This window comes from Psammomys obesus, unplaced genomic scaffold (genome assembly GCF_907164565.1).
Source record: "Psammomys obesus unplaced genomic scaffold, mPsaObe1.curated_primary_1811, whole genome shotgun sequence".
In the NCBI taxonomy this organism is placed as follows: Eukaryota; Metazoa; Chordata; class Mammalia; order Rodentia; family Muridae; genus Psammomys; species Psammomys obesus.
In genome coordinates this window covers 2,868,147-2,893,725 of record NW_026596089.1, presented here as the reverse complement: position 1 = coordinate 2,893,725, position 25,579 = coordinate 2,868,147, and the positions used below count along the sequence as shown (strand labels likewise).

Here is a 25,579-nt window from a genome sequence, read left to right as displayed (position 1 = left end):
AGAAAGAAAGAAAGAAAGAGTACCTAATACTTGGACAATGACTTTTTCGTTCTCTTCACTATATGCTGTGGTCCAGAAATTGAAGAAAAAAGCTCTCTATGCCTCCACCATGCATCAGCTGCTAGCAGAAGGAAGTCTAGGAAATAACAGCCTTTGGAGCAGCTTCAGAATAGAGAGTACTCCCTCCTCCTCTCTTCCTTCCTTCCTCCTTGCTCTTCCCTCTTTCACTCTTTTCTTCCCCCTCTCTCCAAACAATCCATGTTTTCATATGAAGGTCATAACAAAGAAGAGGACAGTATAGCTATGTCCCTAGCCACAGCTCACCTAGGATACCAATATCATGTCTGGACATCACCATGTGATATTTTCCAACCCACTTTCCTTCTGGTCACCAGCTTCTCCCTCCTAAGTCTATGTAGTTCTGAGAGGCTACACCTGACTCCTGGCCAGTGGCCATGTCATTCTCCTTCAGTGACAGAGGCTTTTTCTAGGATTTTTAAAGGATTCTGTTTTCTGCTAGACTGAAGTATGGGGCATAAAGCTAGAATTCTCTCATTATCCTTTGTCCTGAAGGAAAAGCCAGTCTGGGATACAGACCTTTCAGCAGAAAATGGAGCTGAGGAATGAGAGAGAGACAGTGAACTATGACACCTGGGATCTTTCTGAACGCCAGGATCTAACTGTCTTTACTGGAGTCTCCTGCTGAAGTTTTTAACTGGGCAGGGTAAGCTTAGCCTGGATTTCAACTGCTTCATTTAGTTTGTGAGGGGCTCTAAAAAAACAGAGCTAGAGTGTGTCTAGAGTGGTGAGTGTGAGCAGGGCTGTGCTGAAGAGGAGACCTTAAAGGAACTCAGCTTGAGGCGCAGTCCTGGGGCCCTTGTCCCTGGAGAGATGTGTGGGTACCAATGGAGAAGTCCCTTCGAACAGCCAAGAATCTTTGTGTTATGATGGTGATTAGTTGTGTTATACTGAGCTCCATGGAAATCAACTGGAATCTGTGTTAAGCAGGTCCTAGAAACAGATCTCCAGTCAAGATGTTGACATTTTTGACAGTTTAGTCTGAGAATGTGATGACCTGCACTGATACTATATTTTCTGTCTCTCAGAAGGGTTTTAAGTGACTCATCAGGGGTAGAATGGATCCAAGTGACTCAGTGTGTGTGTGTGTGTGTGTGTGTGTGTGTGTGTGTGTGTGTGTCTTCGCCATGCTGAGACACAGATCCTCGGATGTGCTCACCAGCCTTCCACGCCTGAGTCATAGTCTCAGCTCAAATAGTCCTGCTTTTTTTCTTGTCAGTAATGGAGAACAGAGGTTTGACCTCATGTATGCTAGAGGAGAGTCCTATCACAGAGCCACATCCACAGCAATTTATGCAGGTATTTGGATATAATCTTAAAAAATTTCCATATAAAGATACAAGCTGTACCATTATTTTTCAGTATTTTCTTTGCATCGCTTTCCTTTATTTCTATGTAAGCTTATTTTTAAGTGAAACCTAAATCACTATTATAAATAAAAACTACAGATTAACAACCAAATGTAAACATAATAAAAGAAAACAGTAGTACTGTTAGTATAAAACCTGGTACTAACCAGGTGTCATTCAACAAAATCTCTGTCCATGATCTGATTTGTCTTCATTAACATAGATTACAGATTGTAGTTACAGATACAAGGGCTGGCCATAAAATGGAGCAATGGTGCACGAGTGTAATCCCAGCATCTGGAGGCAGGAGGATCAGAAGTTCAGAGTCATCCTCAATACACAGCAAGTGCAAAGGCAGCTTAAGCTACATGAGACAGTGTCTCATGAAAATAAATAAAATTACTCTCTGTCAAGCATAGAGCTAAATACATACCCGAGTATATGTGCATGTGGCTGTGCCCAGTGTGTGCATGTGGAGGCCATTCTTCTCTCCTGTTCCTTTGAGCAGGGTCTCTCCCTCAGTCTGGGGCTCATGTTTTCTTAACTAGTCCTGAACAAGCCTCATAGATGCTCCTGACTCCTCCCTTCTTAGAGTTGGAGTCAGAGGCATGTGAATAATTCTTGGCTTGTTATGTGGATGCTTAGACCCGAACTTTGGTCCTCATGATTGAGCACTTTTATCCACTAAATCATCTCTCCAGTATGTATACATACATATATATACGCATACACATATGTAGATATGTGCATGCTTAGACCTGAACTTTGTATGTATACATACACACATATACATGTATATATATATGTATGTGGATGCTTAGACTGGAACTTCAATCCTCATGGTTGAGCAGCAAGCTCTTTTAACCAATGAATTATCTCTCCAGCCAACTATACTACAATCATATATACATATTATTAGATTTTTATTTTGCATTTATAACTGTTTTGCCTGCATCTATGTATATGTACTACAGCCATGACTGGTGCCCAGAGAGATTAGAAGGCATCTGAGCCCCAGGAACCCGGGTCACAGATGGCTGTGAGCCACCACGTGAGTGCTGGGCATTGAACCCACGCCCCCTTCAGGAGCAACAAGTGCTGTCAATCACTGAGCCATCTTCCCAGTCCCCTTATACCAGATTTTAATGAACATACATTCTGGCTTATATACTTCAGACCTCCAAGTTTTACGTAGGTGAATTCTGAAACAGTGGTAAGTTGAGATTTACACACCTGGAAGCTAGGAAAGATAGTGCACTGAGGGCGTTCACCTGCATCAACTTGGGAGACTACTTGGAAGCCAGCCAAGTTGGTGCACTCTTTTGTGGACAACCTAGTGTTGAAAGGCATTTCTCATTCATATTTCAGAACCAAGACATTCAGAGTACCAAAACATTTTGAGATTATTGTGAATTCAGCAAGCTCTTTACCTGTTGTACAAAGTTTCTGGACTTAGATGCATCCAGATGTAGCAATGAGTGATAACTGAAGCATCAGCTGGCGTCATTCTACCCCTGCTAGTAAGTAGAAGGCTTCCTGTAGTGACTTGATGTTGAGAGAAGTGGTGGCTCTGTATCCTAGCCTTGTTTCTGGGCACAGTGGAGCAATATTTCTGTGAGTGTGAACAGGAGTGTCCCACAATATATATATGCACACATCTGTGTTCTGTTGATCTCAGGGCACGCCTCTGAAACAAACCCCAGGCTTTGTTTCTGTCTGCTGCGCATCTCCTGCCTTAACTCCCTTGCTCCAGGTGAATCCTGAAAAGATCCCTGCCCTAACCTTGATGGAGCTTTTGATTCTGACACTGTCCTAGTTACAGTTATTATTGCTGTGATAAAACGCCATGACTCTATAAGCAACTTGTGGAGGAATGGGTTTATTTGGCTTACACTTCTGCATCACAGGTCATCATTATAGGAAGTCAAGATGGGAACTCCAGCAGGACAGGAACCTCGAGGCAGGAGCTGATGCAGTGGCCAGGGAGGAGTGCTGCTTACTAGCTTGCTCATCATGGCTTGCCCAGTCTGTTTTCTTATCAAAGCCAGGATCACTGGTTCCATCCAGCCCAGGGATGGAACCATCCACCCCTCCGCCATCAATCACTTTACAGGTTGTCTACAGCCTAATCATATAGAGGTTCTCTCCTTTCAGGTGACTTTAGTTTGTGTCAAGGTGACATAAAAGCTATCCGGCACCGTCATTCTCCTGATGCTCTCAATCACTTTATCCTAGAACAGTGGTTCTGATCCTTGGAGGCTGCAATATTGCAATTCAGCTCTGATGCTAGCCACCTGCAAGTAATATCAGACTTCACACGTTTAAGAACCAGTCCCAATAACATAGCTCTCACTTCAGGTGCCAGCTACATATTGAGAAATCCCCAGGACACCTGCACTCCTGGCCACCTGGCTACACATTTGGGGACTCTAGGCACTTTTGTTAGGTTCAGTAATTTGCCAGAATGTTTTTCAGGATTCATGGAAGTGCTACACATCCAATTTCAGTGCTAACATAAGAGACACTGATTGGTACTGGTCAGCTAGAGAGGCACACAAGGTGATGTATATAAAGGTCCCCGCTATAGTTTGGATCTTTAATGTCTTCCAAAGGTCCAGGGGCTAAAAGTTGGATCTCCATTTTATGATGATGCTGGGACCTGACAGAAGCTTTAGGAGGTAGAGCCTAGTGGGAGGAAGTTAGGTCATTGGGGGAATGCCAATGAAAAGAATCTCCAACTCCGTTCCCTTCTCTCTTTGCTTCCCAGGTGCTACGAGGTAAATAGTTTCTTCTGCCACAGCTAGCTACCCATACTGTTCTGTCTGATCCCAAGTGACAAGTTCAAATCATAAATTACTGGACTTAAATATCATACCCTGTGCCCCAATAAGCTAGGTTTGGTCAGCAGTCTTCAATAAGCTAATTAAAGAAGCCAAATTAATAGTGAAAAGCAGGAAAAGGAGATTTATTTAATATGGCTGTATAGGGAAAGGGACTAAGAGATCTAGCAGCTCTCCTTCTGAGGTCCCGACTTGAGGGTAGGTTTATTTTATTTTATTTGGAGACAGAGTCTCACAATGTAACTCTGACTGGCCTGTAACTCACTATATAGACCAAGCTGGCCTCAAATTCACAGGGATCCACCTACTTCAGCCTCCTTAGTGCTAGGAGTAAAGGCATGTGCCACCACCACACCCAGCTAAGGGGAGGGTTTAGAAAGAAAGCAAGAGCTGTGTATAACTAAATGACCTGCGTAAAGTGTGGTCCCATGCCCACCTCTATCTCACTCCATGACACAAGTTTGTCCTCTGGGCATCCCAGGTGTTTTCTCTCAACAGGATTTTTAGAGAAATCCTAATTTCTTCAGGTCTATCCTTTCATTGGTTTGATAGCCAAAGATGGGAGTACAAGTGTCTCTTTAGAACATCTTCATTTCTGCCAGAGAGGCAGCTACACATGGACTGAAACCTGTAATTATGGGACAGAATAAAAGCTTTCCTCCTTGTGCTAATTTCCTTAGATATTTTATCATAGCAGAGGGAAGGTAGTAATCTTAAATACAGAGAAAATTTTCTCTCCTCATGAATGTCAGCATGTCACTATATTCACCAACCAGGAAAATGTCTCCAACTCATGCCTCAAGCTACAGTGTCCAGAGTTTTCTTCCTTTTTTTATGTTTTTGAGACAGGGTTTCTCTGTGTAGAACATGTCTACAGCTCAAAATACCAACCCTTGAGAGTCATGTGATCAGGCTTCCCGACACACTCAGCAAGCATTCAGATGAGGGCCACAGGCTCATTACAAACAATAAAGACATTCCTATATTAGGAAATTTCTAAGAATCTAAAGTCATTCTCCCTTGGACCCTGGGTCAAATGCTGGTTATTTATTTGTTATTTGTTATTTGTTGTTGTTAGTAAAGATGTATTTATTATGTATACAGTGTTCTGCTTGCATGTGTGCCTGCAGGGCAGAAGGCACCAGATCTCATTATAGATGGTTGTGAGCCACCATGTGGTTGCTGGGAATTGAACTTCGGACCTCTGGAAGAAGAGCCAGTGCTCTTAACTGCTGAGCCGTTTATTTATTTTTAAATTTATTTATTTTTAAAATATTTATTTATTTTTAAATTTATTTATTTATTTTTAAATTTTATTTATTTATTTTTAAAATTTATTTACTTTTTTTGTTGTTGTTTTTCAAGATAGGGTTTCTGTGTTTTAGCCCTGGCTGTCCTGGAACTTACTCTGTAGATCAGGCTGGCCTCTAACTCAGAGGGCTGCCTGCTTCTGCATCTTTCTGCTTCTGTCTCCCAGAGTGCTAGGATTAAAGGTATGCCCCCCCCCCACACCAAACTAATTAAAACAATCTTGTATATTTTCTAAAGCAATTAATTGAGCCAGGTATGGGCTTAAACCTGTTTAAACGTAGATAGCATCTGAGAAGAAGCTGGAAGATCAAAACTTCAAGGCTTAGCTGCATAGGGAAGTGCAGGCCAGCCCAGCATATACGGGTTCCTGTCTCAAAACAAGAAAAGGAGCCAGACATGGGGGCTCAGACCTGTAATCCCAGCACTCTGGGAGGCAGAGGCAGGCAGATGTGAGTTCAAGGACAAGCCTGGTCTACAAAGTGAGTCCAGGACAGCCAACTCTACACAGAGAAACCCTGTTTCCCCCCGCCAAAAAAAAAAGAAGATAAAGAAAGAAATGCTGAAATTTTGAAAATCTGAAGGAGAGAGATGGCTCAGTGTGGCAGCTCCCAAGCATCTATCACTGCAGCTCCAGAAGATCTGCTGGCCTTTTCTGGCCTCTGGGAGCCCTGAATGCATGCAGTGCACAGACACACATGCAGGCAAAATGCCCATGCACATAAAATAAAATAAATCTTAGGAAAAAAAAAAAGAAAATCTGAACATTTTGCAAAGGCAAATTATATAGTCTCATTAAAATTAATATTCTTATTAAATTTAATATTAGAAAAGTTTGAAAATTCATACAAATTTGGCAAGACAGATTATGACAGAAATTAGCATTGGAAAACTGCCTTTCAGGGAATTGTAATTTGGAAAATTTTTTGTTGTGTTTTGTTTATAATTAGTTTTGGTCATCTAAAAACTGATTATAAGACAGTAATTTAGGGGGCTGGAGAGATGGCTCTGTGCTTAGAAACCTTTGCTGCTCTTTGGAGAACCTGAGTTCAGCTCACAGCACCCACATTGGGCAGCTTACAACCACCAATAACTGCAATTCCAGAGTATCGAAGGTCCTCTTCTGGCCTCTGCAGTATGGCATACACACACACACAAGCATGCATGCACGAATGCAAGCACACACGAACAAATGTGCACACACACACACACACGCACACACACACAAATTTTAAAATAGAGTCAAAAAAGAAAGATCCTAGCATTTTCCACTAAAATTTTCTTACATAGTGAGCAAGAAGAAGATGGAATTTAGAAAGCAGTTAAAATTAAGAATTCAAAAGCAGAGATTAGCATGAAATATTCTGACCAACCAAGACTTCTGCCAAGAGCCTGAGAGCTGTTCCCCAACAATGAACCAAGAAATTTCTGCAATAGAGAAATAAACATATTCTGAAGCACAACTTGGCAACTGTGGAGAAGTGAGGGCTGTGTTCCACTTCAGGCTGGAACATCCCCTGAATGAAAATAGCACCCGGATCTCTCTGCCTATTTTGTCCACAAAGTCAGCTCAAGCTCCTATGTGACCCATTTTTAAAATCCACCTACCTGACAGGGGAAGATTCAGAAAACTTCTTTCTGCTTCATAGTGGAATAGGAAATAAGTTTAAGCACAGTATTTTTCCTCCTTTTTATTTTTCAGTGAACAGAAGGGAAGAGGATTAGTGTTTGTAGTTATAATCAAGGAAATTGCTAAACAGAAAAAAAATAACCCTTCAAAAAGAGAAATCAAAGCAATATAATAAAAACTTTCATAGCCTGATCTCACAAAGTTCTATGAATTCAAAACCTCTAGCTTTCTATTCATTTTGGACAGCCTTGAAGAACTAAGTTGAAATTCAACATGGATCTTTAAAAATATATAGCTATGGGTGGGACTCTGAAAAATAAATAAAAGTTCCCCAATGCATTCCGCCAATCTCAGTCATCTCCTACAACTGGGAGAATCTGTAAATATGAGCCGCTGTTAAGGCTTCTCAGGAACCATTCTCCAAAGTGTCGCTCGGGTGCATTAAAGGTGCATATTAGTTTGACATGCACACCTCCTGTTCCTTTCCAAGAGAATAAATAATTACAGTGATTTATCTTTGGTGTGGAGGAGCCAACATAATGGTGCCAGAGCTTCAGCCGAAGTAAATAAAGTGGTAAAATATATTTAGCAAGTGATCATCCAGACACCAGCAAACAGATAAAAAGGAGAACCCATCTCTTCATGATTAAAGAAACGTACAAACATGAAGTTCTAGCTGAAGGAAAATATAGAAATAATAATTGGGAATGAAGGGTGGGCACAGTAAATCTTCCAAGTTTTAAATGTCCACCTTGATTTTATCTTAAGCCCCTCCCCTGACCAGAGTAGGTCAGTTTCTCAGGGACTTTTGGCTGTCCCATTTTCTAGACTGTCCCCATGTGGTAAGAGTACAGCTGAGCCCTTGCTTAGATGGCTATGGCCTCAGGGCCAACGTGAACCTCCAGCTAGAGGTGGCCGCTCGTGGTCCCCTTTCTTCCCTAGAAGACCGTCAGGACTCTGGTAACACTGCCACTTTGCAGCTTTCTCTTTCTTCCAACAAAAATCACTGTTTGATTATTTCTTGGTTTTTAAACTAAGACCAAGAGTACAGACTGGAGATAAACTTGCAAACCAGTCACACATACTGGGGATCAAACCTAGAGCTTATGAATGCTGAGCAAGCTCAATGCATCTGAGTTACCACCTCTACAGCTCAAATACATGGCTTTTGTTTTTCTGTTGTTTTGCCATCTTGCTGTCTATGCAGTCAAGGATGACCTTGAACTTCTGTTCCTCCCATTCTGAGATGGCAAGTGTGTACCACCATACCCAACTTCAAACAAATGACTCCTGTAAGATAAAGTTCTAAAGTGACAGTGGTAATGCACACCTGTAATCCCAGCAGTCAGGAGGCAGAGGCAGGAGGATCTCTGTGAGTTTCAGATCAGCCTGCTTTAGATAGTGAGTTTCAGACCTGCCAGGGCTACCTACCTAGTGAGACCATGTCTCAAAAAAAAAAAAAAAAAAAAAGCAGGCAGTTTAGTGGTGTGTGTGTGTGTGTGTGTGTGTGTGTGTGTGTGTGTGTGTGTGTTTGATGTGATTTCTGGGAAAATGAGAACAAACATTTAGTCTACTCACTTGAGCTAGGGGACAGACAACAGACCAAAGTAATGATACCCAAGTCCAGTTTAGTGAACCAATGAATTTACTGAGATAGGAATATGGGTAAGGGGTTGTGTACAGTAACATGGACTTAAAGGCACCTGCATCACCAAAAAAGCCTAACACATCATAGACGATTACACAGAAAACCGGAGTTCAGGAGTTCTACAGCTTGCAGATAGCCTGACAGACTGGAGAATCTTCTCCTTTCAGCATTCCTTGCTGTTTATATAACCTTGGGAATGGAAGAGCAGAGTACTTATAGTCAGTTTCTGGCTCTTCCTGAGACTAATGAGTTGCTTATTTCCAGAGTCCTTCAGAACCACCTACATCTTTTTGGTTTGTTTGTTTGTTTGTTTTTGTTTTTAAGAGATAGTTTCACTATGTAGCCCTGGTAGGTTTGGAACTCATTATGAGGAGCAGGCTGATCTGAAACTCACAGACATCCTCCTGCCTCTGCTTTCTGACTGCTGAGATTTAAAGGAATGCACCACGACTCTTAGTTTAAAATTTCCTGAGTCTTAAAGGAGCTTCTCTTCAGATTGGAATGCTCTAATTCAGAGGAAATGTTACACAACAGAATGTTCACAAATCTGAGTCTACAGCCTACCATGAATTTATCTGTCAGTCTATGTGTATTTTATACACACATATAATGTATACACATATATGTTCATATATTTAAATATCAACCTGTTGCTCCTAGACTCCTAAGGAACAAAATAAGATTAAGCCAAGAATAAAAATGATATAATTGAGAAATTGGGAGAAGCATAATCTAAAACAATGATGAAAAACAGTGGACATGTAATGCATAATGTCATCAGAAGCAAATATACTTCTGCTATACATATTTGTTATATGATATACATATCACATACATATTGCTGCACAAATATTCGTGGTTGATATCCTACAGTCCCGAATGATGGGCAGCACAGCAAGTTAATTCCACCTAGAGACCCAGGGAGAGCAGGCAACTGGAGACATTTAGCTCAACTGTAATTACATGGGCCCACACTCACATCTCTGCAGACAGTTGTTAACTATCCTCATGGGGGCAGGGTGGCTCACACCTTTAATCCCAGTACTCAGGAGGCAGAGGCAGGTGGATCTCAGAGTTCTAGGCCAGCCTGGTCTACACAGAGAATTTCAGGACAACCAAGAAACCTTGACTTGAAAAAGCAACAAGCAAATAAAGCTGTCCTGTGATACCTACAGCTTTGGAGGCCTTTTTCTCACATTCTTTATTTTTATTTTCTGAAATGGGGTCTCAAGTAGTCTGTGTTCGTCTCAAGTTTACTTCATAGCAGAAGATAATCTTGAATTTCTGATCCTTGAGTTTCCTCCCAAGAGCTCAGGTAGTAGTAAGCAGCATTGTAGCATTACCACACACAGTTTTTTTTTTTTTTTGTGTGTGTGTGTGTGTGTGTGTATGTGTGCTTTTATTTGGGGGGGGGGGTTGTTAGTATGAGGGATCAAACCCAGGGTTTGGTGCATGCTGGGAAAGTACCCAGCAAACTGAGCTATGTCTCCAGCTCTTACAGATGTGTTTTCTTTCTTTCATTGCCACCTGTAAATTCATGACTCTTAACAGGCCTCTCTAGCCTCTCTTTTGCATATTTAAGCCTTGAGGAAAGCAGAGAATGGGACATCACAAAACATGGCTTCATTACCAGGACCAGATCCTGCAGTTTCACAAGCTTTTGTCCCTATGGCATCCTAAAATAATTAGAAATAAACACACACCAGGCTGTTTCCATTTTGCCTGACACCTTAATGCTGATACTGTTAGCTGTATTTTGAGTCTGATACAATTTCTTCAAGGTCGATATTCAGGCAGTTGGGTTGAAGATCTGATAGCACCCTTAAATTGCATGTCAGTATTCAGAGTAGAATCGAGGTGACATGAAATGGTAGTGTTCAGCATACGCAAGCTCTGGCACTGGGATCACGGTGTGGGGGGCAGACAGGGAATAGCTTGCGTGATAGCATGGAAGGCAGGCACTGAAGTACTGAATTGCTTATAGTAATACTAAACCTTATATTAATTTTCATCCCCACGAGGTAGAGCTAGCAACAGTTGCAAGAGAAGAAACTTTGAAGACATTTTTTTGCGCCTGTCTATTTTCGTGGATGTGTAGAAGCTGGGATGACTGGAGCTGAGTGGCACTGCGTTCCAGTACTTAGGAAGAAACTCTTCCTAGCTCACTTTCCCTGTGCCTTCCATCTCCGTGGTGTGATTTGATGTTCATGCAACAGAGATCATATCTAAGTTCATGGGAACAGGCAAAGAGCATGCGCACAGGGTCTTTTAAGGCTGCTTCCCTGGAAGCTGTCCAGCAACATTTCTCCTTCTTGGGCCCTGACCAGGATCTATTTTCATGGCTTACTGGAAACTAAAAGGGAAGTCGGGCAATGTGGGCTTCTTCCTGGCCTTTGGGTCCAAACACGGTGCTTAGAAATGGAGAGTAGAAGGGAGAGGAAGAGATAGCCAACAGCCTGGTCACTGTTATTTTCTAAATAATTGGAAACAAAAAATAGAGCAAAATGTCTAGACTTGTTTGATGGTGGCAGAGGAAAGGTTGGCACAGTTGTAAGGGAGGTTTTGTGGTGGACTGATGTGCTTGTCTGAATTCTGTGGAAGCACACTCATCTCAGGCGTTATCACCAGCCGCTTTCCCCTGAGGTGGCTGGGCAGTCATGGCGTCCCCAACCACAGGAGCCCTGTCCCAAGTAGCAGGCTTTTCTGAGGAGCTTCCAGCCTGCCACTCTCCCTACAGAAACGTCTCTGTTACTCTGTGCTGGTCAACCCCGAGTACCCTCGGAGGACTGCCTCCCCTCAAGGTCAGATGCCTCTGTGGGGAGCGGTTTCTCCTCTTGTCCACTCAAATCCTCCTTTGTTTAGAAAGAATCTTTCCTCTGCCTCTGTACTTGCCCTTTCCACACAACCACAACCTCAAGAATGTGATCTTTGCACACAACACTATGAAATCCAACCAGACTACTTCAAGGGGCGCCCCAGAGCTTGCTAAAGGAGAGGCTTTGTCTGCTGCTGGAACTGCTGCTCTCCCTCCTCTCCCTGCTTCTCCGCTTCCTCCTTTTGTCCAGCCAAGATACTTTATCAGGTAGGTAGGTTCAGTTTCAAGTGACTTTCATCACATCTCTAAACTTCAGGGAGCCTAGATTAAAGGTATTAAAACTGGTCGTGGCACAACACACTTATAATCCCAGCACTCAGGAGGCTGGGGCAGGAGAACGATGAGATTGAGGTCAGCCTGAGTGCAGAACAAAATCCTGTCTCAAAAGCACATAACCCCTACCCTAAACCTCCCACAACCAATAATACAAACAAAAGTATTAAAAGAAAAAAAGAAAAAACAAAACTTCTAGACTTCCCTTAAACTAAAAAGCTACCCAGAGATCTGTATTTGGGATAGTGGTATTCTATTTACAAGGAGCTTGGTTTCATTATTGTATTTTAGACACAATATGCTCTTAAAGAGGAGCATGCTTGCCTTTCTGGATTGAGTTTTAATCTCCACAGCAAGTGACAATTCAGTCAGATATCTAGACAAGGGCTCAAGATGATTGTTAAAGATAGCTATCAGCTAAGTTGATAGCATGTTTGTGTAGCATGCAGAAAACCTTGGGTTGACCTGCCAGAACCCCATAAAATGCCATGTTTAAGTGAAGGAAATATTGTTGTGTTTAAGAAGATAGCAATAGAACTGGCCATGGTGACAAAGTTTACAACCCTAGCACTTGGGAGGAGGAAGCAGACAGATTAGAAGTTCAAATCATTCTCAGCTACAAGGCCAGTAGATTCCAGGCCAGCCTGGCTAAGAAGAAGTAATTTGGTATGATGAAAATTCAAAGACTCTTGATCACCTAAAAATGAGTTAACGTCAGCAGGAAGAAGAGTCAAACACAGCATGGGCTTGAGCACTGGGATTCGTGGGAATGGCCCTGAAGGGTTAAATCAGGTCCTCATGAGGAAAGCATGCAGACTGGACCCACTTGGCTGGATTTGCCTCTGTCCACCCCATCCCAGTGTCCTGGACATGGACTATCTCCCAATGAGCAGCTGACAGCTCCTGGCTACAGGTCAAGGAGAGCAGCATGACGCAACCAGGGAACAATGATTGCTACTAGTTGCCTAACACTAGAAGGCAGGACCTTGTCTCCCCATCCCGCCCCCACCTGGGCAGTGTCTCCTGTATCTGAGGCTACCTTCAAGTTCTCAAATTAGCTGACCTTGAACTCCTGACCCTCCTGTCTCCTCTTAGAGGGTGGGATTGGCGGATGCACCACTACACCAAGTTTTACGTGCGCAGCACCACAAACTTGGGGCTTTCATGCTTGCTAAGTAATCACTCTGCCAACTGAGCTATATCCCCAGCCCAGGACTGTGAGGGCCTTACTTGTCAGCAGATCGTGGCACCCAGCAGAGCAGTGCTGATTCTGGGAACTTTAAAAATGCTTCTTGAAGGAAGGGTTGCTTAGGCGGAACTACAGCTCCGAAGACTTTGCTAAGTGCCAGGCAGCAGTGGTGCATGCCTTTAATCCCAGCAGATTAAAATGGCAGAGGCAGGCCATTTTCTGTGAGTTTGAGGCCAGCCTGGTCTACAAAGTAAGTCCAGGACAGTCAAGGCTACACAGAGAAACTCTGTCAGGAAAACAACAACAACAAAAAAGATGGGTTAATAATAAATTGGTAAAGCCAGGCAGTGGTGGCACACATATTTAATCCCAGCATTTAAGAGGCAGAGGCAGGTGGATCTCTGTGAGTTCAAGGCCAGGTAGTCTACAAAGCAAGTTCTAGGACAGCCAAGGCTGCTATGGAAACCCTGTCCAGAAAAAATAAAAAATAAACAGATAATTTAATAAGAAATTGGTGAATTGTGTATAAAGGCACACACTCATAATCCTACCATCTTGGAGGCAAGACCTTGCTTCAAAACAAAAGCAAACAATTAGAAACAGAGAGAACATAGAACCAGGGCTGTGGTAGCTGTGTGTTCCAGGGAGACAGTCAAAGGTTGGGCTGGGGACAGACAGAGAGAAAGAAAACTGGGGGGGGGGGGGGGGGGGGGTGACAACATCTGTGCCCAGACCCACCCCTCATTCTTCTCCACCTGGACAACGGAAAGTTCACGTTGGCCTGGGGATTCCTCACAGGAGGAATCAAAGAAAGTGACTAGTTGTTTCAGTTCCGTGGAGTATTGAGTTTGAGCTCATTAGGCCTTTTAACATTTGCAGGTTATTTCAGGCTGAGAGAGGACCTTTTTGCATGGCGTTCTTTGTCCTTTACCAAGGGGATTAAGTAGACACTAGTCATGGACAAGGAGACAGCTTGCATAGTAACAGGCTTCACTGGCAGCCACACATCAAATCACCTCGCCACACTGGAAAGCAGAAAAGCACATACTACTTTTACATCTTCCCAGGGACACAAATTTCTTTTCTTATGTAGAATAAAAATATTGAAGGTTGCATTTTGAATAACTGAACTGGGTGGGTCAGAATTGCTAGTGTTTAAAAAATGTGGACAACATCCTTAATATAGCTATTTGTGACTAACCCAGTGGGCGTGACACCCAGGGGAAAAACAATACACTCACTCACTGTGTATTTGAAAACTCAAGAGTTTATTTTTCTTTTCTTTTCAAGTTAGATTTCAGAACATTACTTTTTTTTTTAAACAAGACACTATTTAAGGAATTACCCAAAATCCTGCCTTTGAAGAAGCTGCTGCTGCTCAAAACCTAGTCATTTAAAGGCCATTAAATGAAACAAGAAATTCAATAAACAAACCAGAAAAACAAACCAATCTATGCCTTCCTCCAAAATTCCCAGTTTTGAAATGAAATTTTATTTTATTGCTCCAAAGTTGACATTGGAATACAAGACACACAGAACGGATTTCGTGAGCAACCTTGCCACCATATATAAACTGATTGTGACTCCTGTCAGTGCGATGACTCCTTAATCTCTTGGCCCCTTCTATATGCCAAACACTTGTTAAACATTACAGCAGCATCGAACTGACCCCAAAGAATCAACTGCTATATAGATCTCATAGGGAGGCCACAACGATGTGCAGAAGCTAAAGAGCTGGTTAACTAAGTCCCTGCTAACAAGGGGGGATGCAGGGTTAGGGGGCAGAACACGGAGCAGCAGGGCTGGAGGCTCGGTGAAGGGGCTCGCACAGGCCTGAGCACGGCACACACAGCTTTTGCTTTTTACCCTTTTCCTCCTTGCTAAGAACTATTAGATTACTTTGTGTTTGTTTGTTTTTTGCTTTTGTTGTTGTCTTTTGGCGGCAGCAGGCAGGTGGGCCCTCTGTGTAGCCTTAGCTGTCCTGGACACCAGGTTTGCCTCGAATTCACAGAAATCCGCTTGCCTCTGCCTCCCCAAGTCCTGGGATTAAAGGCCTGCCCCACTATGCCCAGCAGACTGCAGTCTGGAAGCTAGCCACCAAGGTCTTATTTGGCCACTTCCTCCCCCTGAGGCTGACCACCAAGGTCCAGCAATCAAAGTATTGAAGTCCAGCAATCAAAGCCCTCTTTGGTTCACCTAATTAACATGCCAAATCAAAGCCAACTCATCCTAACATAGGGTTTCCCCCTTTCCCTTTGTAAACTGCCATTTGCCTCTGGGCCACAATTTATCATCCTCTCTATCCAGAGGCAATGTTCCTCTGGGTATATATCCCTTCCCCATCTCCTTTGCCCCCTTTCTTCCTCCGCCTTGTTCATTTTCCCTTCTCTCTCATCCTCCACCTCCTGTCTTTGCCTCTTATTCCTTGCCTTTTGTTTCTCTGGGGCAAATGAATCCCCCTTGTGCTGAGAACTTGGTCTTGGTGTGTCCTCTGCTGACTCCAGTCCTTTCACTCAGTACTGGAATCAAGGGACAGTAATGCCTTGAGTTTGAGACCAGCATGGGCTACATGGTGGGTTTGAGGCTATCCTGGCTAAATAGTGAGACCCTATTTAAAACCAACCAACCAAGGAACCACCAACACCAACACCAACACCAACAAAACCCAAAAAACAAAACAGAAAAGCAAAACAAAGTAAAATAAACAAATGAACAAAAAAACAAAACGAACACCAAACAAAAATACCTGCTTCTCAAAAAACCTCCAGTGTTCTGCGATTGCTAATCAGCTCTCTGTTACCTCCCAGGACGTGCACTAAAATGTGGACTTAGAAGTATGCTTACTTCGGTGGGTACTTACATAGGAGGGAGATTAGGGAACCGAGACAAATATTCCTTTAAACATTTTTGTTTTTACTGTTTTCCATTATGTGTGAGTGTGTCTGTCTGCAGGTGGGTGTGTGCATGTGAGTGCAGGGAGCTGTGGAAGTCAGGTGTGTCAGATCTGGAACTGGAGTTACGGATGTTGTGAGCCACCAAGTGGGTGCTGGGGCTCAAAGCTGTGTCCTCTCTCCAGCCCCAGGAGACAAATACTAACTCTTGTTGTTGTAGCTGTCTTCTTTGCTTTGTTTGAGACAGGTGTTACTCTCTACAGCCTGGCTGGCCTGGAATTCACTAAGGACTCAGGATCCTGTGTCTTGAGATTGCAGACTTCCACCAGGCCCAACTCATTATTTCTCTTTCTTTTAAACTTTTTTTTATTATTTAAAAAAATGTTTATGTGCATAGGTGTTTTGCCCACATGTACATATATGCGAGGGTGCCAGATCCCCTGAAATTGGAGTCAGAGACAGTTGTGGACTGTCGTGTAGGTGCTAGGAACTGAACCCCAGTCCTCTGGAAGAGCAGACAGCTCTAACCACTTAGCCATCTCTCCAACCCCTCATCATTTTTGTGCCTGTGTGGCTACCAAACCTGACTGAAATACAGCCATATGCCCTAAATGAGGATGATCAAGAGACAATGTACAGAATTAGTTATGGAATGCTCTCAATGGGTTTGGAGCTTATTCAGTGTATGGACAGTGAGTGCACATAAAACTCCGGAGGCGTTCTGTTGACACAGTTTGCATGTCACACTGCTCAGCACCCGGAGTTGACCCTGGCCCGAGAAGGCTGATAGGATGGCGCTGACCCTAACTTATTTGCCATGCCCACAGCACTGCTTTCCAGGGCAGCCTGCTCACACTTCACACCATCTCTGCACTGGCTTTCGTCTGTGTGCAGCACTGTTTGGTACCCGTCGCCTAGGATTCCATTCCGGTATGTCTGTCTTTCCCTCCCCCTCTCCTTTTTTCTCTTTTTAACCAGGATCTCACAATCTGGTCACACACGTAAAACTTGCTCTGTAGACCAGGCTGGTCTCCAACCCCCAGAGCGTCACCTGCCTCTGCCTCCCAAGTGTGGAAATGAGAGGCATGGGCATTAATTAAAGACATCCACTTGTATGTACCACCTTTTTAAATGGTGTAAACAACAATCGTTCCCTTCCACGCACTCTGAAGAAGGGTCTAGAAACACTGACCTTCATGTTGCTGGCAATTAAACTTAGGCCAGATTGTTTCAGAATGGTCTATGCCTACTTGTACAGAAATGAATAGATGTATGCTCTCAGCCTCTTAGGTGGCATCTCTACAATTAAACTATCTTGAGATTCCATTTCACCCCAGTCAGAAAGGATACCAGCTTAAAAAAAATCAGAAAAAATCTCAACCAAACAAAACAACAAACAAACAAAGCAACAACAATCCCCCCCCCAAAAAAAAAACCCACCAAAATTGGTCATGGTAACCTATGCCTTTAATCTTAGCACTTGGGAGGCAGAGGCAGGCAGTTGTCTGGTCTACATAGTAAACTCTAGAATATCCAGGACTACATAAAGAGACATTCTCTCACACATATTCTCTCTCTCTCTCTCTCTCTCATATACACACACACACACACACACACAATCAAACAACAAGCATGGAGTTAGCAAGCCTTATACATTGCTGGTAGGAATGTAAATTAGTCACAGGTATTATGGAAGTTACACACACACCCCTAAAAAATAGAATTACCATATAATATAGTACTCCTGGATAATTACCAAAAAAAAAAAAAAAAATCTAAGTCAGCAGCACAAAGACATATGTGCAGACATTTACTAGTATGTCTCTCCCAACAGCTAAGGGAAGGGGCTAGCCTAGGCATTTAACAGTGGATGCGTGGATACAGAAAATTCAGTATATATGCACAATGGAGTTTTAGTCAGCATCTACACTGGAAATGAATATATATACACACTACCTGAAAGTTCAGAGAAACTGTCTCCTTGAAAAACAAACAAACAAACAAACAAACAAACAAACAGCCCTGAAAGCAGAAGGGACAGTTTATGGGAAGGGAAAGGAATCGCAGGAAGGGGCAGAGCAAGCCAGTGGAACAGTGCACACAGGCAAACAACACGATACATAAGTTTGCAAATGTCATTGTAAAATACATCATTTTGTGCTGTGACTATGCTAATAAACATTTTAGGGCTTGGAGTATTAAAATGTACTTTATTTGAATGGTGAGCACATGCATGAGGTGTGTTCGTTGACTAATTGAGACCGTACCTGAAAATGAACACCGGTCTGGTTGGAGCTGAAGAGACAGCTCGGCAGCTTGCTGCTCTTCCAGAGGGCCTGGGCTAGTGCTGCCCGGCCGCTTACACACTGCACCTCCAGCTCCACGGCTTCCTCTCTGCCTGGCACCAGGCACCAGGCGCCGTACTTTCATACAGCCAGGCAAGCATTTGGACACACACACGAGTACAGATGAAAAGCAAAGTCCCCAAGCTCCAGCCTGCGGCTGAGGAAGATCAAGAAAGCTTCTTGTGCAGGGGTCTTCCATGACTGTTTCTGTCTTAACATTAATCCAGACATATACTACCCTAAACTCCATAGCCATCTTCAGTGTTTTCAAGGAAAATGTTTAATACAAAGATCACTGAAGCCACAGGAGTGTTTTATCACACACATTTAAAAAAGGCTCATGAGTTGTGTCGGTGACGAGTGATTCTGTTTAATGAAAGATTTATTATGAAAGATTTAAAGGGGGGAGGGGAATTAATTTTTTCGTTTGTGATTGACATAGCTTTAATCTCTTTTGTGATTGACATAGCTTTAATCTCTTAAAGCCAGTTACTTAAAAACACCAGGTTTATCTAAACAAATTTACCTCAGGGTCACCGGTAGGTGTCACTGTTTAAACATACCGACACCATTTCCCGCAGAATTCTGAACCTTTCCAAACAGTATTTCCACGACTCCAGGTAAGTAAACGGGCCTGAGGCTCAGATGGAAATAAACGATCCGTGCTAACGATCGGTGTTTTCTAGGTTTTATGACTGTATCGAGGAATTTAATCAGTGTTAAACTTATTCAAAAGTATAATGAATTCCTTGAGCCGAACCTACAAATTCTGTTTAAAATCTTAGACTGCTTTTATTAAAAATACTTTTGAGGAAAATAGAAAAAAAAAGAAAAAGAAAAAAAAAAGAAAACGGAAAATATTTCAAATTCTGTGTCTTCGGACCAAATGGTATCTTCTTGGAGTTAAGTGAAGGATTGCATGTGAACAAGGCAAGCTTTAGAGGGAAAGAAAAAAAGGAGAGAAAAAAGGAACTAGGAGGCGCGGATAGGGCAGAGAAAGGCAGAGGAGGGCCTGCTTTTCCCTTCTAGGCAGAAGCACTTTTGCAAAAAGTTGACCGACACCCGGCCTCCTCCCGCGGGGCAGGAGAAGCTAGAGGACGCCAGCAGTCAGTTTCTGCCAAGCTCCAATCCCTGGAGACACACCCGGTCGCCTCACTGCGGGAGCCTAGGCTCGCGGCATCGCCTACTAAAGATTAAAACACATTTCTTCCCATTGGAAATAAGAATTTAAATTCTCCAAGGGATCTGGACCTAAAAAATAATTAATAACCTACAGGAAAAGAAAATTATCCACGCATACCAGGAGTGGGGTTCGAACCCACGCAGACATACGTCCATTGGATCTTAAGTCCAACGCCTTAACCACTCGGCCATCCTGGTATAGGCATGCACTGTGTCTTCTGCTCTCCCTACAAAGCTTACACCGCCGCCCTCCTTGTAGCGATCCTCCAGCCGCGTGGGGCTTCCGAGGCCCGGTGGCTGCCGCCTGGGTTTCGCGCCGCTGCCTCCGCCTCGCTTTCGTCCTGAGCTTTTGGCGGCGACGAAGGAACTGCCGAGACGGCGCTCTGAGCGGGCGGGCGGCTGGGTGCTGCTGCCTCTGCTGAGGTGCGCGGGCGCGGCAAACAAACCCCACAGCTAACTTCGGGGCTCCCGAGCCGCCGCGAGGGGACGGCTGTGGGGACGGGTCCGCAGGAAGACCTTCAGCGTGTTTATTCTAACTAATGAGGTGCTGGGGCCCGGCACCTTCGCGCCGCCTTTCTTCCTCGCTCCAGCGGCCAGACACACCGGAAGGGGTTCTGGAGAACGCTGTGGGCAGGGCCGTGCGGCCCAATCCCCGATGCCCTGTCTCTGGTCGCTGCAAGCACTAACCCCTTTGCAGGGCCTCAAATGCAGGGTCAAGTCCTCCCGGGTTCCTGCCACCCCTACCGCTCACCTGCAGGGCCCCGGTCCCTTGTTTTAACTTGCCCCCTGTTGTACTTTCGTTTTTGTTGCTATGGCAAAACACCCTCAACAAAAAGCAATTTAGGGGACACGCGCTTGTTTGCCTTCCTTCGGCCCTCAAGCAGGGAGCTCTGGCCCAGCCTTGCACTGGCCTGCTCCACGTTTCCCCCCTAAGGCCCTGCTTATACAGGACAGGTTGCTTCAATCTTTGTGAGCCTAGGTCAGGACATAAGCAAGAAACTTCACTCATGTGCCTCACTGTGTCAGTCCTCGCTGGTGGCTCCCCCAAATTCCCCTTGGGCCCACTGTTAAAGAGCCAACTGCTCTGCCACCTCTCACAGTTCCTGCGGCCTCAGGGGACACGAGCTAGCCCTTGGTTCTCTGAGTCCTCGTCAAGTCTGAGGGGACTGCTCAAGAGGAGCTTCTACTACAGCAACCGTGATAGCTCCTGTCTACCACCCAGCGGTGGGAGCTCCAAAGACCTTCGCCTGAGTATGGTCCTCAAAAGGACCCCAGGCATCAAGGGCAGTCTCAGAGTGCCAGGGAGCATAGGTCCTCAGGCCTTGTGCTGTGTGCTGAAACGCTACTGGGGGCTGGAGGCAGCTTGCGAAATAGAACATGGGGTCACCACCCATCACCTCCATGTTCATCCAGTGATCAGAGGCCTTGAGCTTTGTGCAATGGCTTTTATAAGATAACGAGAACCCATGTGTGCTCTCTCTATCCCAAGCACTGCTTTAAACTCACTACACACGTTGCTATCTAGTTTTGTTTTTTGTTTTTGTTTTGATATAGGGTCTCAATATGTAGCTCTGGCTGTCCTAGAACTCATTATATAAATTGGGCTGTCCTCAAACTTGAAGAGATCTGCCAGCTTCTGCTTCCCAAGCGCCAGGATTAAACAATTAAAGAATGCAACTATCACCAGTTGGCTTAATTTTTATTTTATTTTATTTTTTTGGCTTAATTTTCTTAACAAGTGTAAAGTAAGTGTTCAAATCCTCATTCTGAATTAGATGATAGAGTTCAACTAGAGGTGAGAGACCAAAGGATTAAAAATTATCAGCTATTAATTAAGGCTTGAACTAGGTGGGTGGAGAAGTCTAGTAATGCCCTGAGAGGAAGGACCGCCTTACTGCATTCTTTCCCCACCCACTAGAGATACAGTTTCTAGGAAACTGGCCCATCCCCCTAGGGAGGGACACCAGGTCATTATGGTCTGGGGACCTTCCTAGACCCAATCATTTCAAAATGTAGCATTTTGACCAGTAGATGCTTGCCAGGCAGGGATCGCCCCTGCCTTGGGCATGCTGGGATGGACTAGAATCTTTAAATTACCCAACTAACCTGAGCACAGGGCGCTTGGCTCCCACCGCCTTGGTGGTGGGGGGTGTGGGCCCAAGCTGCAGGTTGTAATTTGTAATAAAAAGAACCTCATGTACTTACAGCCGAGTCTGCTTATTCCTGGTCTTTTGGGGTTTGCGAACTGGGCAGAACATTCACGAACTGGGCAGAACTGAGGATGTCGCTGTTGCGGTTATTTTTATAAAACTGTGTTTCTCAGTTTCTCTCTTAATCTGGCTATCATATAAATGACTGAAACTCTTTTACATTTGTTAATAATAAGCTTAATAATAATAATAATAATAATAATAATAATAATAATAAGCTTTACAACACAATAACTGAACAATTATTCTTCTATTCTTAACCCTCTAAGCTAATTTGGTTTCCTCCCAGTGTGCATACCAGAAATACTTGCATTTTGTAGCTCTCTTTGCTGAGCTCTGCCCTCTGGTTCTTCCTGGACATCAGTTAGGTGGGTCAATCGCCTCACTGAATCCCCCACTTCCTCCTCTAACTCCTCCTCCCCTGGCTGGCAGGAAATCCAGCCCTATTCTCTTCCCTGCTAAGTGACTGGCTGTTAGCTGCTTTATTGGCATATCAGGAGACCATTGAGGAGCAGTATTTACCAACACTGAGACAAGAGATTCTCAGAACAAGGATTGCAACCAGATGTGGGGAGGTACAGAAATCAGGGCCCCACAGGAGCCCTGGAGGATGCCCTACCCAGTGTAGCAGAGAGCTTCACTGTCTTCTCACCCTCCATCATTCTCCTGGTGTCACATACACTGCTAAATGATATTTGTGTTTAACCTTAGAACTCGTCCCTAGTATAAAGCAGTTCTGAGAACACAGTCACTAAGACCCTAAGACCCTACCTTCAGATTCTCTAGATTTCATTTAGTTTTTTCCTAAACAAACAAAGAAGGGTTCAGGGATAGGTCTGTTAAACTAACTGTTTTTAACCAGAGTTGCAAGTAATTCTGAAGTACTTGGGGAGCGATGCCAGTCATCCACGGGGCATGGTGTATTTTTCTAAGGAGTACTACAGCATATTACCATTCCATAACCGTACGTCTATGCTGTGAGGAAGCCCAGGCAGCTTCCTACAGTTATTTTGCCAACAGCCCTCAACCATCAGCTGCTACTAGTGACTGTGTTCAAGTCTTCAGATTCCTGTTCAGATCCTCACGTGCCAACCCCTCTCCAGACACTGAATCTTCTAAATGCCCAGAGAGCATAGAAAAGAAGTCTATCTGTCTTTACTATATGCTTTTTTCAAGCCTTGATTTTCAGTATCTGTGGACAAAACAAAACCACTATTGTTTTGCAAAACTAAATTTGTGTGTTAACTTGAAGCGGTTCAGGGGCTGATCATCTCAGAACACTGTGATAAAGCACTGGGAATATTATGTGGAGATAAGCAATTTAAAAATACAGCTAACCCAGGGCACAACAAAACTCTGAGATGAAGAGAGCCAAAGGCTAAATTACATCACAGGGGACATTTTCTCCATCCTCCGTGGACACCAGGCTCTGGGGGAAGATGCTGCTTTCCAAATCTACATATTAGGTGGGAACAAAGTTCTTATCCCTAGTAACTGCAAGGGAGTCTGGGAAACCAAAGTATGAGTGTCCACCTCAGGATGTCCTCAAGTGTGAGAAATTCCCCAAGCACAGGCAAAGGGTGCTCATGTGAGGCTGACAACCTTAAGGCATGAAAAATATTCACTTTAGTGTTTGAACAAAACATAGAAAGCCTTTTGTAATGGCACTTGCTATAACTAACAACACTAGCTGGAGATGGCAATATTAAACTAGATTTTGTAACATAGTAATGACTTCCTGTTTAAGAAACAGTTTGAGCATGATTCTTACAGAAAAGTTTCATGATGAATTATTTTCATGAAATAAAGTGTATATATGTGTTTCTTTAAGCTATGATATGCTGTGTAGATTGGTTTTAAAAAATGCTTCTAGCTGGGCAGTGGTGGCATACTCCTTTAATCCCAGCACTTGGGAGGCAGAGATAGGCAGATTTCTGAGGCCAGCCTGCTCTACAGAGCTAGTTCCAGGACAGTCAAAACTACACAGAGAAACCCTATCTTGGAAAAAAGATGACCATGAGTGTTTTTTTTTTTTTTTTTTTTTTGACAGTTTTATTACATAGCCCAGGTTGGCCTCCTACCCTTGATTCTCCTGCTTCAGCCTCCTTGTTTTTGAGATGACAGGTATACAGTGCCATGGGCAGTCATGTGCAGTCCATGGATGTGTTGACACTTTCCCCTACAATAGATAGAGCTTACTTCCTCCCCTTGAGCCTGGACTGGCTGTGGACTCATTTCTAAGTAATGGAATTAGATGGACAGAGGCATGTGCCCTGAAGACCAGCTAACCATCAAAAGCACTTTCGTGCCATCTTGATGGCATGCTCTCAGATCATTCCCTGTGGAGGAAGCCAGCCTTTCTGTCATAAATAACTCTCTGTACAGGCTTCCACAGTGAGGACCTGAAGTCTTAAATGAGTGACACACATCTACCCCAAGAACTCAAGCTTTCCATCAGTAAGCTTGGATAGAATTCTCCAGCTCATCCAAAGATGACTGTAACTCTAGCCAAAACTTTGTCTAAAACTGGTGAGTGACCCTAAGCCGTGCCCGGATCTCTGACCCCCAAGAAAATCAGCATTTATGATTGCATGCTTCTAAAGTTTATATCATTTCTTATTTGGCTGTGAATCACTAAAGTATTTCCCCAACATTGAGGACATGTCCACAGACATGTGTTCTTTATTCACTGATAGATTTAGCAATATTAATCCTGCTGAGCCCCTAATATTCAACTTTCCTTTTTCATTTGTTTTCAAACTTGTGAGTGAATTAATCACTTGTACTTTCTAAGTTTTCCTACCTACTGACATTTATCTTTCTCTAGAATCTCCCTCTGCACATATCTTTTGTTGTTGTTTTATTTTTAAGTTGGGATCTCACTGGTCTCTGCTGGCCTGCAACTCTCTATAGAGCAGGCTGTCCTCCAGTGTAGAGATCTGTCTGCTTCTGCCTCCTTAGCTTCCCAAATTTGGCTTCTACTCTATTCTCTATATCCTTCAAAGCTTAGGTCCTGGGACCTTGACAGGAGAGGTGATGGAGCGAAGAAAGGACAGACCCACAGACACACACACAAAGAAGCAGGGGTTGGGTGGGAGTCTCTGGCTTCAGAAACCCAGGAGCTCAGTGTGTTTATTACGGATAACACAGGAGGAGGGATTGGTCTCTGTAGGTGATCAGTTCCGAGCTGTAAGGATCTGACAGGAGGAGGCAGCTAGTCTTTGATCAACTGATCGACTCTCTACAAACACAGACCCTAGAGGAAAACCTTGCCTTTCTCTAAAGCCTGGGCCATGTAGGTAATGGCTGTGCCACATTATACCCTGGCTTAGAGACACTGACGTCCTTGCCATGCTTTGTCCATGTCAAAATGCACATTTACTCTGGACTTCATGTACAGATTCCTCTGCTCCCTACAGGTGAGCATGTGTGAAGTCACTCAATCCTATTTGTGTCCAACTCTGTGTCCTCTCTGATAGCTGCCATAAAAAGATACGTGAGCCAGTGGTGACTGTTCAGGCCTGTGATCCTAGCACTCAGGGAGGCAGAGGCAGGCAGATCTCTGTGAGTTCTAGCCTGTGAGGCCAGCCTAGTCTACAAATCAAGTCCAGACCTCCAAGACTACAAAGAGAAATGCTGTCATGAAACAAACAAAAAAAAAAGACATGTGGATTAAAGTTCCTAGAGACAAAAAGAAAAGCTACGCCTGTGTTAAGGACTCTACCAGGGAGTTGATAATCCTGAGTTGTTTTTAGCCCCTT

At 43.8% G+C, this 25,579-nt stretch overlaps 1 non-coding gene across 1 annotated transcript; it reads right to left on the bottom strand.

The window, feature by feature from the left end:
* Window positions 1–19,723: 19,723 nt before the first annotated feature.
* Window positions 19,724–19,806, bottom strand: Trnal-uaa (transfer RNA leucine (anticodon UAA)). The gene has a single exon. It is a non-coding gene; the product is annotated as a tRNA-Leu (tRNA).
* Between the last annotated feature and the right edge of the window lie 5,773 nt (window positions 19,807–25,579).